This window comes from Jatropha curcas, chromosome 11 (genome assembly GCF_041381405.1).
Source record: "Jatropha curcas cultivar XTBG-Jc1 chromosome 11, XTBG_Jcur_1.0, whole genome shotgun sequence".
NCBI classification, from domain to species: Eukaryota; Viridiplantae; Streptophyta; class Magnoliopsida; order Malpighiales; family Euphorbiaceae; genus Jatropha; species Jatropha curcas.
This window is the reverse complement of record NC_143161.1, coordinates 20743739-20757892: the sequence shown is the minus strand read 5'-3', so window position 1 is coordinate 20757892 and position 14154 is coordinate 20743739.

Below are 14154 nucleotides of genomic sequence, written 5' to 3'. Positions count from 1 at the left end.
CTGCCAACAAGATAAGGTCTAACAACAACTTCCCTTGGGTTTACTTGAACCTCTTACCGTTGCGGAGCGTCCTTGGAAGAGTGTCTCAATGGACTTCATCGTTGCACTATCAAAGTCTGAAGGATATGGTAGCATCATGGTCATTATCGACAGATTTAGCAAGTATGTTACCTTTATCCCAGTCTCTGCAGACTATAAAGTTGATGAAGCAACCCATCTATTCTTCAAGAATGTGGTGAAGTTATGGGGACTTCCTCGGAATATCGTAAGTGACCGAGACCCTCGCTTCACTGGCAAGTTCTGGCGAGTGTTGTTCAAGATGATGGGGACGGACTTGAACTTCTCAACTAGCTTTCATCCCCAAAGTGATGGGCAAATTGAGCATATCAATGCATTACTCGAGCTGTATCTATGACACTATGTCAGTGCTCATCAGCGAGATTGGGCCAAGTTACTCAACATTGCCCAATTCTCGTATAACCTCCAACGAAGCAAATCTATGGGTAAAAGTCCCTTCGAAATTATCATGGGACAACAGCCCATGACTCCTAATGCCATTGTAGCTTCATATGCTGGGGTGAATCCTGGAGCCCACAAGTTCGTAAGGGAATGGCATGAAGAAGCTGACGAAACTCGTGCTTGTCTCAATAAGGTTGCTAAACGAATGAAGAAATGGGTCGACATCAAGAGTCGACTGAAGGGGTATGCTGAAGGAGACAAGGTACTGATCAAACTCCTCCCTAACCAATTCAAGTCGTTCCGAAAGGTGCATAAAGGGTTGGTGAGAAAGTATGAGGGATCATTTCCCATCGTTAAGCAAGTAGGAAAAGCTGCTTATCAATTTGAACTGCCTCCAAAACTGAAGATCCATAATGTCTTCCATGTTAGCATGCTAAAACCTTACCATACCGATGAGGAGAACCCAGGCAGGAGTGAATCCACATGAGCTCCAATAGCTGTTATCACCGAATTCGACAAAGAGGTAGACGACATACTTGACTCACGAGTGGTGCGGAGACGTGGAGTCCCAAACTACCACGAGTACTTGATTAAGTGTAAGAACCTGCCAGAGTCTGAAGCTAGTTGGGAGCGTGAAGACACTCTTTGGCAGTTTGCTGAAAAGATAAAGGAATATGAGGTTCAGGGTGCGACGAGAGCGTCGTGAGCTTGAGTGGGGGAGGGTGTGACGCCCCACATAGCAGGCAGGTGAAATTGCAAGATAGCATCTGAAATGGCTTGCCAATGTGCGAAAAATTTTGGAAGCCTCCATAATTCCTGGGAAAGGTTTGGAAGGCTAAAAATGGGCTATCATAATGACCCAAGACATGGGAAGCCTCAAGCCCAAAGTTGGAAGCCTCAAGCCCACAAGGTGTTTGATGAAATGCCTAGGACATTCTAAAATATTCCAGCACATAAGATGTTTGATGAAATGTCTCAACCAATCTAGAATGTTCCCTTATAATCTCCACCACACATTTTTGTAGGCAAATTGTAGCCACACATTGAGGAGGTGGAAAAGCCTATAAATACCACTCCTCTGTCATTTTGTAATCATCATGTACAAAGTGATTCAAAAGCAATACAACAAGCTCTTCCAAAATCCTCTTGTGCTCTCTTCCATACTTAGCTTCTATTTTTGCTCCAACACACTTTAAGGCTTACTTAGGACATCCTAAACACTCAAGGGTGATTAAGTGCCGCATGGATAGGCATAGCTAAATCCTATCTCCGTGACATTTAGCCGAATCGACAGGGATTCAACTTCCTGAAAAGTTAAATAAGAGAAGAGTGAGTTTTGCAACTCAGTGAATAATAATAAATAATGCATAACACAGGCATTCACGCGAAATGCACCCTAAAATATTGAAGTGAGCACATAATCAGTCAAGCATATGGCACAACAATAGCACTCACAAGTAATTTCACCTTCAAATAATCAAATAAGTCGAAATTAGTCAGTGGCGTCACCGAAACCCCGACGAGCCGTCCTCCCACATGGCTCGCCCTCTCAAACGTGTGCACCAGGGAGTCGATCCCATATATATGGCTGACCAGTGTAATCCTCACTTGACCAGCCTTCTCATTTTTTTATACTCTTTTCTTTTCCATACCAACAGGCGGCCACCTTGTAGTTTTCCATATCATGTATCATCAGATGCACACGGGAGCGACGATCTCGCCATACATGGCCGACGGTATCAAAGACCGCCCTCATAACCCCATGGTGACCCACTTCACCCCAATTCTATACAAACAAGACACAATAATTTCACAGCATAAGTAATCAAACAATTCACCCAGTATAATACACCAAATCAATCATTAATACTCAAACATAAAAGCATAATGACATATTAATAATAGCATAATAATATAATTATAAAAATGAATATTAAGTTATCTCTTATATATATATATATATATTCTTTATAAAATAAATGATATAAATATATGTAGACGATGATATGCACTATTTATTATTACTCACTGTGGTAGAGAATCGAAGGAGCTCTAACTCGAATTTTAACATGGAGGAGCAGCAGACGAGCCCGGACGATCTAAAGAATTTAAGAATATAAGGAAAGAATTGCATCAGACAAGGAATTAATTTAAATAAAGAATTGGGGAATTAATCTAATAAATTATCTTCATATCTAACTGCTATAACTGGACTAGATTCTACCAAAATTTCGGCAGCATCTCCCCTAAAAATTGAACTATCCACCTGTTTAAATATCAACAGTTTTATTAAATATTTATTCAATCCACACATCCCATCCGTCGGGCAATCAATAAAGTCAAATTCCTATCCTCCTTTAATAGTCATATCACCACAGGACCATAATTTATAAATTAAAACTTAAAATAATCTTCCAACTTATTACAGCAATATTATTAACCCCTCTTACCTTACATCAATATGATTAGCTTCTTTAGTTAACTAGCAAATAAATAAAATCTTTTATAAATATAAATATAAAAAAATCCTATACCAATGTTCTTTAAACGATACTTGCACATTAAATATCTTAAGCTTAACCACTTCATATATGCTATAAATATATATGTCATAATCCAAAAATAAACTTCATACATGCTTTACTTTCTCTAAACCAACATAAGAACCATTTCTTGTAACAGCTACCATTATACAAAACTTCGAGTTTTCCACCAAAACTCACGTTTCACACTATAATCAATTCATCCTCAACATAATTATCATTATGAAAAACCATTCCTTCTTAAATTAAAATGGCTCACCTAATTATGAAGTTATTTACTACCGTAAATGTGAATCCCTTCAACTAAAATCAAAAACTTATGAATTCCACCTAAAAGAGTCAAAATATAGCTTACCTAGCTGCAAAACGGTTTGGAAATTGGATTTTTTCTGTTAAAATGATCAGAATTTGCTCTGTTACCTAAGATCCGATTCTGCCGGCGTTAGCTTGACCAAAGAAGAAAGTAATGGAGGATCAAGGGCTACTAGCGACTAGAGGAGGCTTAGGTTCACCAGCTTGAGGCTGATCTCATCGAAAAAAGGAAAGAAAGCAAGTGACACGATTGCACCGATCGCAAGTCACGATCACAGCTCCACCAGCTTGCTGCTTCAGTCGGAACGGGAAGGAGAGAGCGAAAGAGAGAGACCGGAGCTTCATCGTTGAGGGAGAGAGACTGGAGTCACTAAAAAGTCGAGGAGAAACCTGCGACGCGATTTCCCTATTGAGGCAAAGTCATAGCTCTTCCTACGACAACGGCATTCGCTAGAAACGAAAGGAGAGGGGGAAGGAGAGGCCGGAGACGCGTGGGTAGAAGGCAAAAGCGGCAGGGAGATGGTGGCAGAGGGCGCTGGCTTCAGGTGACCGGAAAACCGAAAGGGAAAGCGGGGAGGGGTGAAGTTGGCGCTGAAGGAGATAGATGGGTTTCTAGAATTTGTTTGGTTAGGTTTTTGTGATTGTTTTTTTATTCGAGTTTGGTTCGATCCAAATCGTGATTTTTGTGTGGTTTTCAATTTTCAATTTGTTTTATTTGGGTTTTCATTTAACTGGTTAAATAAATTCATAGGATGTTAATTTATTCAATTTAAAATATAATAAGTTCTATAATGCCATTGGTTAGGATTCATAATTAAAACTTTTATATGAAAAATTTTTGAAAATAAAATTCTGGGTTGTTTCAATGAGAGAAAAAATATCAATAAAATTAAAATGTTTAATCATCAAGAGACTATCTATCTATTGAAATGTAGATACAAATCTATTACTAAATTAAAATAATGATAGTTACAAATTATTCAATAACGAAAAAGAAAATAAAAAATAAAAACTCTTTTGAGAACTCATCTAACAAAAAAAGTTTTAATATATATAGATTTATAAATATTAACAATAAAATATTATATATAAAATTTTAAACTGTTTGCGAATCACACACACACACATATTCATTTTGTTTAAGAAAAAAAATTTGAAAAGTAAAAATTTTAAAATTTTAAAAGGTTTAATTGTGTGTATTCTATTTGATTTTTTTTAAAAAAAATACCCAATCAAATCATATAAACATAAAGAAAAAATATTTATAAAATAATATAATTTTTTCTTTATCTCACTCTTAAATAAAATATTAAGTATATTCTATTTGAAAATTTGTTTTTAAAAAATATATCTAATCAAATCATACAAATATAAAGAAAAAATAATATTAATAAAAAGAATTTTTTTTTATTTCTCTCTGAAATAAAATATTTTAAATTATAATTAAAATAGAATCAAATATTTAAAAAATAAAATATAAAATTTTCAAATGTCTCCTTATTATATATATTTATTAGAAATAAATTTAAAAAAAGATAAAACTTATAATTTTGAAATGCTTAATTATCTATTTGCATTTATTTTAAAAAATACTTGTTATAAATATATCCAATCAACTAATAAAATATAATTTTCTAATTGGCTATAACTAAGGCTATTTTAGCACATTCTAAATTTCATTAAGGACGATATAAAAAATCTCATTATTTCCACCCTATTCCCACATCAATATATATATATATATATATATATATATAGCAAGCATTTTTCTCTAGAAAATTGACATGTGGCATATCCACTTGGCATTTTAATTTGATATGTGGCATATTCCTCCAATTAGGCTTCCATTTGATTTGATTTGATTTGATTATTCAATGTATTAATGTATTGGTTTAGTTTGGATTTATTTTGAGTAAGTGTTTTTGATTTAGTTTGATTTGATTATTTAATGTATTAATGTATTGGTTTGGTTTGGATTTATTTTGAATTAGTGTTTTTGGTTTGGTTTGATTTGGTTATTTAATGTATTAATGGTTTTAAGTAATTATTATTAATTATTAATTTTTAAAAAATAATAAATTTTAATAACAATGAATTATTCAATTAATGTATTAATGTATTGTTTTGTAACAAATGTTTACTTTTAAATTTGTGAAGTAACAAACGTGTCCTATCTAAATGTTTTCCATTTATTTTTTTTAAATGGTGTAGTAATGCATTTTTTTAAAATTTTAAATTATTTACCCTCAAGAAACACTTTCACTTTTTTAGAAATATTATGTAAGTTGTATCAATGTATTCTTCTATATTCTTGGCAAAAATGTATTAGTCTCTGCTTTTAAATATATTATTCATTTTTTTTAAGTTTAGAATTTTCTACATTTCAATTATTTCCACTAATGAGGTTAGTAGTTCTTACTCAAACTTTCCTTTTGTTTCCTTTTTTAAAAATTATTTAATATGTTTTTGTAGTTGTAAACTATATACATAAGCAGACAGAATTTTCCTTAGTATTGCCACGTAGGATTCCATATGACATGTGTATGATTTAATTGTTTGTTTTTATATTTATTTGAAAAGAAATTAATTTATGATTGAATTAAATCGTCTAAATGTAATTGATTATATAACATTAGAGAATTAATAGTGTATTAAGTAACAATTTATATAACTGTTAATGATATAAATAAATTACATGATTTATAAATTTTAATGATATTGGCAGTTATTATTTTATATTAAAAAATTAAAAGTTTTTGTATTAAATTAAATTATGTTAAATATAATTGATTAATTATAGTATTAATAATATGATAAGTTGAAGATTTATACAACTCGTAATTATTTAAAATAAATTATTTATTTATGGATTTTAATTCAATAACGAGTTAATTATTTTTTACATTAATTTGAAGGCCGGTCGATCTAGTTCCTCCTCTGCCGCTATTGGTTGCGCCAACTACCTTCGGTAGTCTCTCTGGTGAGCACAGGCACTATTTCTAGCCAAGTTACCGCCGACAATGTTGTACTTTGGGGTATTGAGGCTATTTCTAGTTATCTTTTCCAGAAATTAGTTAATTTTCCATAATTAGTAGTTAGATAAATTACTTTTAAGTATTTTCCAATATATTTCATAAATATTAATTTGATTAGAAAACTTCAATAAATTAAAATAAATTGTGAGTGAGTGATTTAGTAAGATTAAAGTAATTTTTGATTAGAGACTAATTATTGGATTTATTGATAGCAGAATTTAATTAAAAGAAATATATAACCCTAATTGAGATAAATCTACAGATAATAATAGAAATATGTCTTTTGTGGCTATTGATAATATAAGGTTTTAGTAATTAAAAATTGAGAAATTAGTTCCTTAATTCAAATTAAATTAATGACTATTAAGGACTAAGGACCAAATGAGGAAGTAAAGTAAATAATTAACGAGTTATTTGGAGACCGAAAATCATTTAAGTAAAAGGGAACCTATTGGTGGAAAGATAATAGTTATTTCGAAATGAGAATTGTGATATATGAATTGTGACGGTGGTGAATTAGATTATTTTGAAGGATATATTAAGTTAATGGAAATATTAATTTTTAAGGCTACTCTAGAATGATATATCTGATGATGATATACTTAGAACAGATTAAAGATTTATTTTAATTTATAAGCTAATAGTTGAATATAAATTGTTATTATGGTGGTTGGATATTTGGATTGATTGATTGCTCGATGGATGAGCTGTAAGAGCAATAATTAATAAATATATTAGATTGCTGATATTAAAACAGTTGGAAAGTCTTATGTTAAGAGAAATACCGCCAAAAATTTCGATAGAAATTAGATTTAGTATAGCGATTGAATATTTAACCAAAAATATAATAAATTAATTCTTTAATTCCTTATTTAAGGAAAATGCATTTGTCTAATGTTGTTTTCCTTTATATATATGTCTTATCTAGATCGACGGAGTTCGTCTACCGCTTCTGCTAATCAAAATCCAAATTAAAGCTTGCTTTTCTTCTATCACTGTGAGTAATAATAAATGGTGCATGCCATTATCTGCATACATGCATCATTCATTCTACACTATATAAATACATTTAATACTCAACTCTTATTTTCACATATTAATAAGATATTATTGAAATATAATCATTAATGTCATTATCTATCTTATAAACATAATATTTTAACTATACGATTATTATATAATCATAAACACTATGATTATACTCATTTGTTGCATATTGATTATTGACATGATCTGTTATATTGAATAGATTGTTTGGATTACTTATGATATGATAATCCTATGCCTTATTTGTGTGTGGAATTGGGATGATGTGGGTCACTATGGGATTGTGAGGGAATTCTCAGATATCGTCGGTCATGTAAGGAAGATCGGCGCCCCCCTATGTGTCTAATAAAATATGATATGAATGATATGGAAAACTACAGGGTGGCCTCCTGCTATAAATGAAAAGAAAAGAGGAAATGGAAAATAACGTGAGGATCGGTCAAGTGAGGATTAGATCAGTTAGCCATGTATATGGGATCGGCTCCCTGGTGCACACGTATGAGAGGGCACACCATGTGTGAGGACGACTTGTTGGGGTTTCGGTGACGCCACTGACTAATCTCCACGTGATATGATTATGTGAAGGTGATATCGTTGAAGATGCTGATGTCATGACATATGCTTGATTAATTGTGTGTTCATTATACAAATTTGGTAAGGATTTTGTGTGACTGTTTGAGTTATGTATTATTTGTTATTATTCAATGAGTTTGTGAAATTCACCCCTTCCTTTTAAATTTTTCTCATGAGGTAGACATTTTTTTTAATCCAGATAAGCTCTGCATCCTTCTTCGTAGAGACTCAATAATAATTTCCAGCTTTTGATAATGTTAATACATACAGTATTGTGTGTTTGAACAATCCGCGTCCATTTATTGGGCTCCGCAATTAGGATGTTTGCTTTACATATTGTCATGTAAAAATTAATAGCGTGTTGGTTCGTAAACATGTGGATTATATTTTATTTGCCTCTTTGAAGGTTATGAATGGACCAGTTTGCTCATATTATAAATGACGTGGATTATACAATCTATACTATGTATAAAAGTGGAAATAGGGGGGAATAATGAGATTTTCTATAGCACCCTTAATGAAATTTAATATATCCTAAAATAATCTTAGTCATTGCCAATTAAAGAATTATATTTTATTATGATATGTTTATAAAAATTATTTTTTAAGCCAATCATATGTGGTCTGATTGTCTTCTCACTTATGTGAGGAGTGAAAGGTCCCAAATTTGAATTCTCTCGACCACAAGTGTTTTCACCAATTTAGTGAGTGGATGATTATTCTTTGTTGTGTAGCCCACAGTCTTATTTCGGCCAATTAAGCCTCTTAATAAATTAAAAGAAATTATTTTTTAAATAAACACATATTAGATAATTAATCATTTAAAAATTTAAGTTTTATCTTTGTTAAATTTATTTTTTAATAAATATATATGATAATGAGATATTTGAAAATATTTTTATATTTTTATTTATTAAATATTTAATTCTTTTAGGACATCGATAAAAAAAGAAAGAAAATATGTTCTTTTTATTAATATTTTTTTTTATGTTTGTGTGATTTGATTGGATGTATTCTTTTAAAAATAAACTTTTCAATAGAATATATATAATATTTTATTTAGAAGAGATAAAAAAGAATAAAATATATTATTTTTATTAATATCTTTTCTTTATTTTTGTAAGATTTAATTGGATATATTTTTTAAAAAGTAAATTTTTAAATAGAATTTACATAATTAAACTTGAGACGATAAGCATTTGAAAATTTTAATTTAAAAAATATATATAATATTTTATTGATATATTTATATATCTATATATATTGAACAATTTTTTTGTTATATGAGTTTTGAAAGAGTTTTATTCTTAATAATAATTTTTTATTTTTTTTCGTTACTAAATAATATGTAACTATTATCATTTTAATTTAGTAAAAGATTTATTCATTTGGAATAAGTAGATGGTCTATTGATAATTAAGTATTTTTAATTTTCTTGATATTTTTTTCTCTTATATCTTAAATCTGTTTGATTTAAAAGAAAATAGTGTTTAGGAAACTGGAAAAAAAACCTAGAACTATATGGTTCTGTTTGAGTCACTTTTTGGGGTTTCAAGAATTTGTGTGTATCTGTATATATTCTTTTCTATGATACACCGGGTAAATAAGACTGCTACCGTAGCCAAAGTGATTTCTATTATTAATTCAAATCATCCTCTTATTTTTTTCTTTGTAAAAAAAATAAATTCATATAGATATTAGTTTGGAGTTAAGGGTAGGTATTGGAGATTGAGTGGTGGCTTGATTTTCTTTCTGGACACCTATTAAAATTTTAAAAATCTGCATTTATTAATTAGGGACTAAAGGATTAGGTCTAGGGATTTGGTTGAACTTTATTTTGAGACCAATTGATTATATAAAAATAGAATTAAGTACATAAGAAATAGCATTACAAATAGTTTGTACGGCAAAATGTAATACAAATTAACCACTTGTATTTATTTTAATCTTAACAAAAATTATGCTTTAATATTATATAGATAAACAATGAGTATATAACAAGAATAGTCAACGTGCAACGCATGTCATATAAAAAGACTAGTATATATATAAGTATACAGGGATGAGCTATGAACTATATATGGGCCAGAGATATAATTAGACAAATTAATTACGTAACATCGAAATATGGGCTTATTGTTCCTAGAGTCAACTTTTAAAGAAGTGAGTTTTCATAAATTAGGCTTACTACGGGCCTCGGGGGCCTTAAGCTTACCTGGGCCCTAGTGCTGGTCCGACCCACGGTTTGGGTCGTCACAAAGTTGGTATCAGAGCATAAGATCATTATTGTAGATGTAATTGTGGAGCTATTCTTGTCATGTCTTAAAGTAATTCTCCCTTGCCTCTTAAATTTAGCGAGACCATCTTTAAATTGGTATTATAGAAATTAAATTGAGGGATATAACATTGCATTGTATAGGATATGACTTGTTATGTTTTTGTTGATTTCTATCTATGCTTTGAATTTCAGTATGATGAATACTAGGAGAAGAGCATCTGATAATGTGCAGCAAGATGCTCCAGATGAGGCTTAGTCCGGGCATCTAGCCCTAGTTAGACGCTGTAGAGGTAGACCTATTAAAAATACAGTTAATCAAGAGAATAGGGTGCAAGAAAACAAGTGTAATGAGGATGTAGATGTAAACCCTCCAGAAGTAAACACCCTAGTAACTAGATTCCAGCAAGCCATAACTGCTATGAATAACATGCTGATACAGCAATAGTAATTCTTTCATGCACATGTACCTCAGGCACAACAGCAGCAATAGATACCTCCCCCTATTCCTACTAATCCAGTAGTACCGTCACACCAGCCGATTCCACCTCAACCTCCCCTACAACTACCAGTTGGTTTGAGAGTAGCTGATGATAATCTATATGATAGATTTATTAGATATAAGCCATCAAAGTTTTCAGGGATTAAGGATGCTCACTCATTTTTGGCTAGAATCAGAGAGTTTTGTGTCGAGTTTGGTTATAGTGATGAGAGGTCTATTGTGTTTGCAGGCCGTAAGATGGAAGGTATAGCTGAAATTTGATTTAGGGATTATGTTCAGCCTTCCCTCACTGGAATGACTTGGAAACATTTTTCTACACTCTTTATGAACCGATTTGTACCTAAGGGGATTAAAAGAGCAAAAATGAGGGAATTTGAATCTTTAGTTCAGGGAAATATGTCTATTGATGAATATGCCACTAAGTTTATAAAATTGAGTAGATTTGCTCTAGGGTCTATTCAAAATGAAAGTACTAAGATATATAGGTTTATCAATGGAATCCTGTTTATGCTACTTTGTTTCAGCAGAGAGATCAAGATTTTAGTGCTGTAATTGACTCTGTTAGACAAATGGAGACTAACTATATTTCTGATGGAGTGATCTTAGGTGAAAGAGGTACTAGTATTACAGTACCATTAGGGAGTTTTAGTGTACCAGGAGTGACTGGATCTTTTGCTATGGGAACACAATTTTCAGGTTCTCGATTTTAAGGTGGAAGTAACTGTAGCAAAAGGAGAGAGAAGAAGAAATTTGGGTAGAAAAGAGGCACTATTACTAGTAGTTCCAGTATTAGATACTGATCTAGTTCTAGTAGCAGTACATCCAGTGGGGGACCTTGTTGTAGATGTGGAAGGTTTCATCAAGGGGCTTGCAAGTTTGTTGCTAATACTTGTTTTAAGTGTCATCAGGTGGGACATTTTGCTAAACATTGTCTAATTTTCCCATTACGATCGATGCCATATTAGTCTTCCATGGGCAGTGTGTCTAGACCCCCTGCTATTGCACCTTTTGCATAAGGTTCTAGATTTTTAGGCCAGGAAGGCCGTGGTTCTTTTGGCAAAGGCAGAGGTTAGAGTTTAGGACAAGCTTCATAGCAATCTGTAGTGGGACAACCACGACTTTTTCATATGACATAAGGGGATGCTTAAGCATCCAATGTTGTGGTAGCAGCTATTATTACTATTTGTTCTTTTGAGGCACGAGTTTTGTTTGATCCTGGTGCTACCCATACCATTTATATCTCTTAAATTTGCTGCTAAGATAGAAAGGATGCTTGAACGATTAGATTTTCCTTTATTGAGATCACACCTCTAAGTGAAGCTGTTTATACCGATGCTGTTATTTTAGATTGCCCCATTGCCATTGAGGGGATTTGCTTGCGAATTTAATCATTTTAGAAGTGATAGACTTTGATGTTATTTTGGGCATGGATTGGTTAGCAAAGCATGATGCAACCGTTTATTGTAAGAGTAAAGAAGTTACTTTTAATTTACCGAATGGCGTAAGGCTCACTTACAAGGTGGATAAAAATATGGCTCCTTACAACTTAATTACTACTATCAATGCTAGGAAAATGTTAAACAAGGTTGCCAAGGATATATAGTTCTGGTGAAAGATACTATTATCACTAAAACCCACAAGAAAGAAGATGTGCCAATAGTGAATAAGTTTTTGGATTTATTTTCAGAAGAATTGACCAATCTTCCTCCAGATCGAGAAATTGAATTCTGCATTGATCTAGTTCCCGTCACAGAACCTATATCTATGCCACCTGCAGAGTTGAAAGAGCTTAAAGAGCAATTACAGGAGTTGCTAGATAAATGATTCGTTAGACCAAGCACCTCACCCTGGGGTGCTCCAATCCTTTTTGTGAAAAAGAAAGATGGTTCCTTTCACCTTTGTATCGATTATAAGCAATTGAACAAGGTGGCGGTGAAAAACAAATATCCACTTCCTAGAATAGATGATCTGTTCGATCAGTTGCAAGGAGCTATTTGTTTTTCAAAGATTGACTTAAGGTCTAGTTATCATCAATCGAAGATTAAAGAGCAAGACATTCCTAAAATAGCCTTCAGAACCAGATATGGTCATTATGAATTTTTTGTTATGTCCTTCAGACTCACCAATGCTCCTGCAACATTCATGGACCTGATGAATCGTGTGTTCAAACCTTTCTTAGATCAATTTGTTATTGTGTTCATTGATGATATTTTGATTTATTCCAGAATTGAAGCAGAGCACATGCATCATTTGAGGATTATGTTACAGACACTGAGAAAGCTTTGATTGTATGCTAAGTTTTCTAAATGTGAATTATGGTTAGAATGTGTGAATTTCCTAAATCATGTGATATCTAAAGATGGTATTATGGTTGATCCTAAGAAGTTGAAGTAGTCATTAATTGGCCTAGACCGACTACTATTACAGAAATTCAAAGTTTTCTGGGTTTAGCAGGCTATTACTGCCTTTTTGTACAAGACTTCTCTAGGATAGCAGCTCCATTAACAAGGCTAACCTAGAAGAATGCTAAGTTCGTACGGTTTGATTCCTGCGAAGCAAGCTTTCAGAAGCTTAAAGAATGTCTAACAACTACACTAGGGTTGGCCTTACCATCAAGTAACGAATGATACATTGTGTTTTGTGATGCATCCAGAATAGGGTTAGGTTGCGTCTTAATGCAACATGGACAGGTTATTGCATATGCTTCTAGACAGTTGAAGAAACATGAGAAAAATTATCCCACTCATGATTTGGAAATGGCTGCCATCATATTTGCATTGGAGATTTGGAGACATTATCTATATGGCATGTCATGCGAAATCTTTACTGATCATAAAAGCTTAAAATACATTTTTGATCAGAGAGATTTAAACTTAAGGTAGACATTGGATGGAATTCCTTAAAGACTATGATTTCACCATTCAATATCATGTAAGAAAAGCTAATATAGTAGCTGATGCTGTAAGCCAAAACTCTTTAGGAATTTATCATATATTTTAGTGGAAAGAAGATCGTTGATTTGGGAAATTAATAAAATACTTGATGGAGGTCTTGAATTGGAAATTCCTACTTTGGGTACTCTATTAACTCATTTCAGAGTAAGACTGATGTTGTTTGATAAGATCAAATCTGCACAAAATAGAGGCCCGCAACTGCAGAGAATCATGTAAGATGTAGCTACTGGTGGATTTGGAAATTTTGTGATAGACAGTGAAGGAGTACTTAGAAATGATACATGATTATGTGTACCCTATGTTGACTGTAACATCCCTTCCCGGTCCACCCGTTAACCCGAATGAACCGAGCCGAGACGCTACAATCTGGTTGAACTTATGTCCTGTCATGCTGATATCATCCTGTATGCTAAATATGAATACAAAACACTCCCAATTAAACTCCAAACTTCCA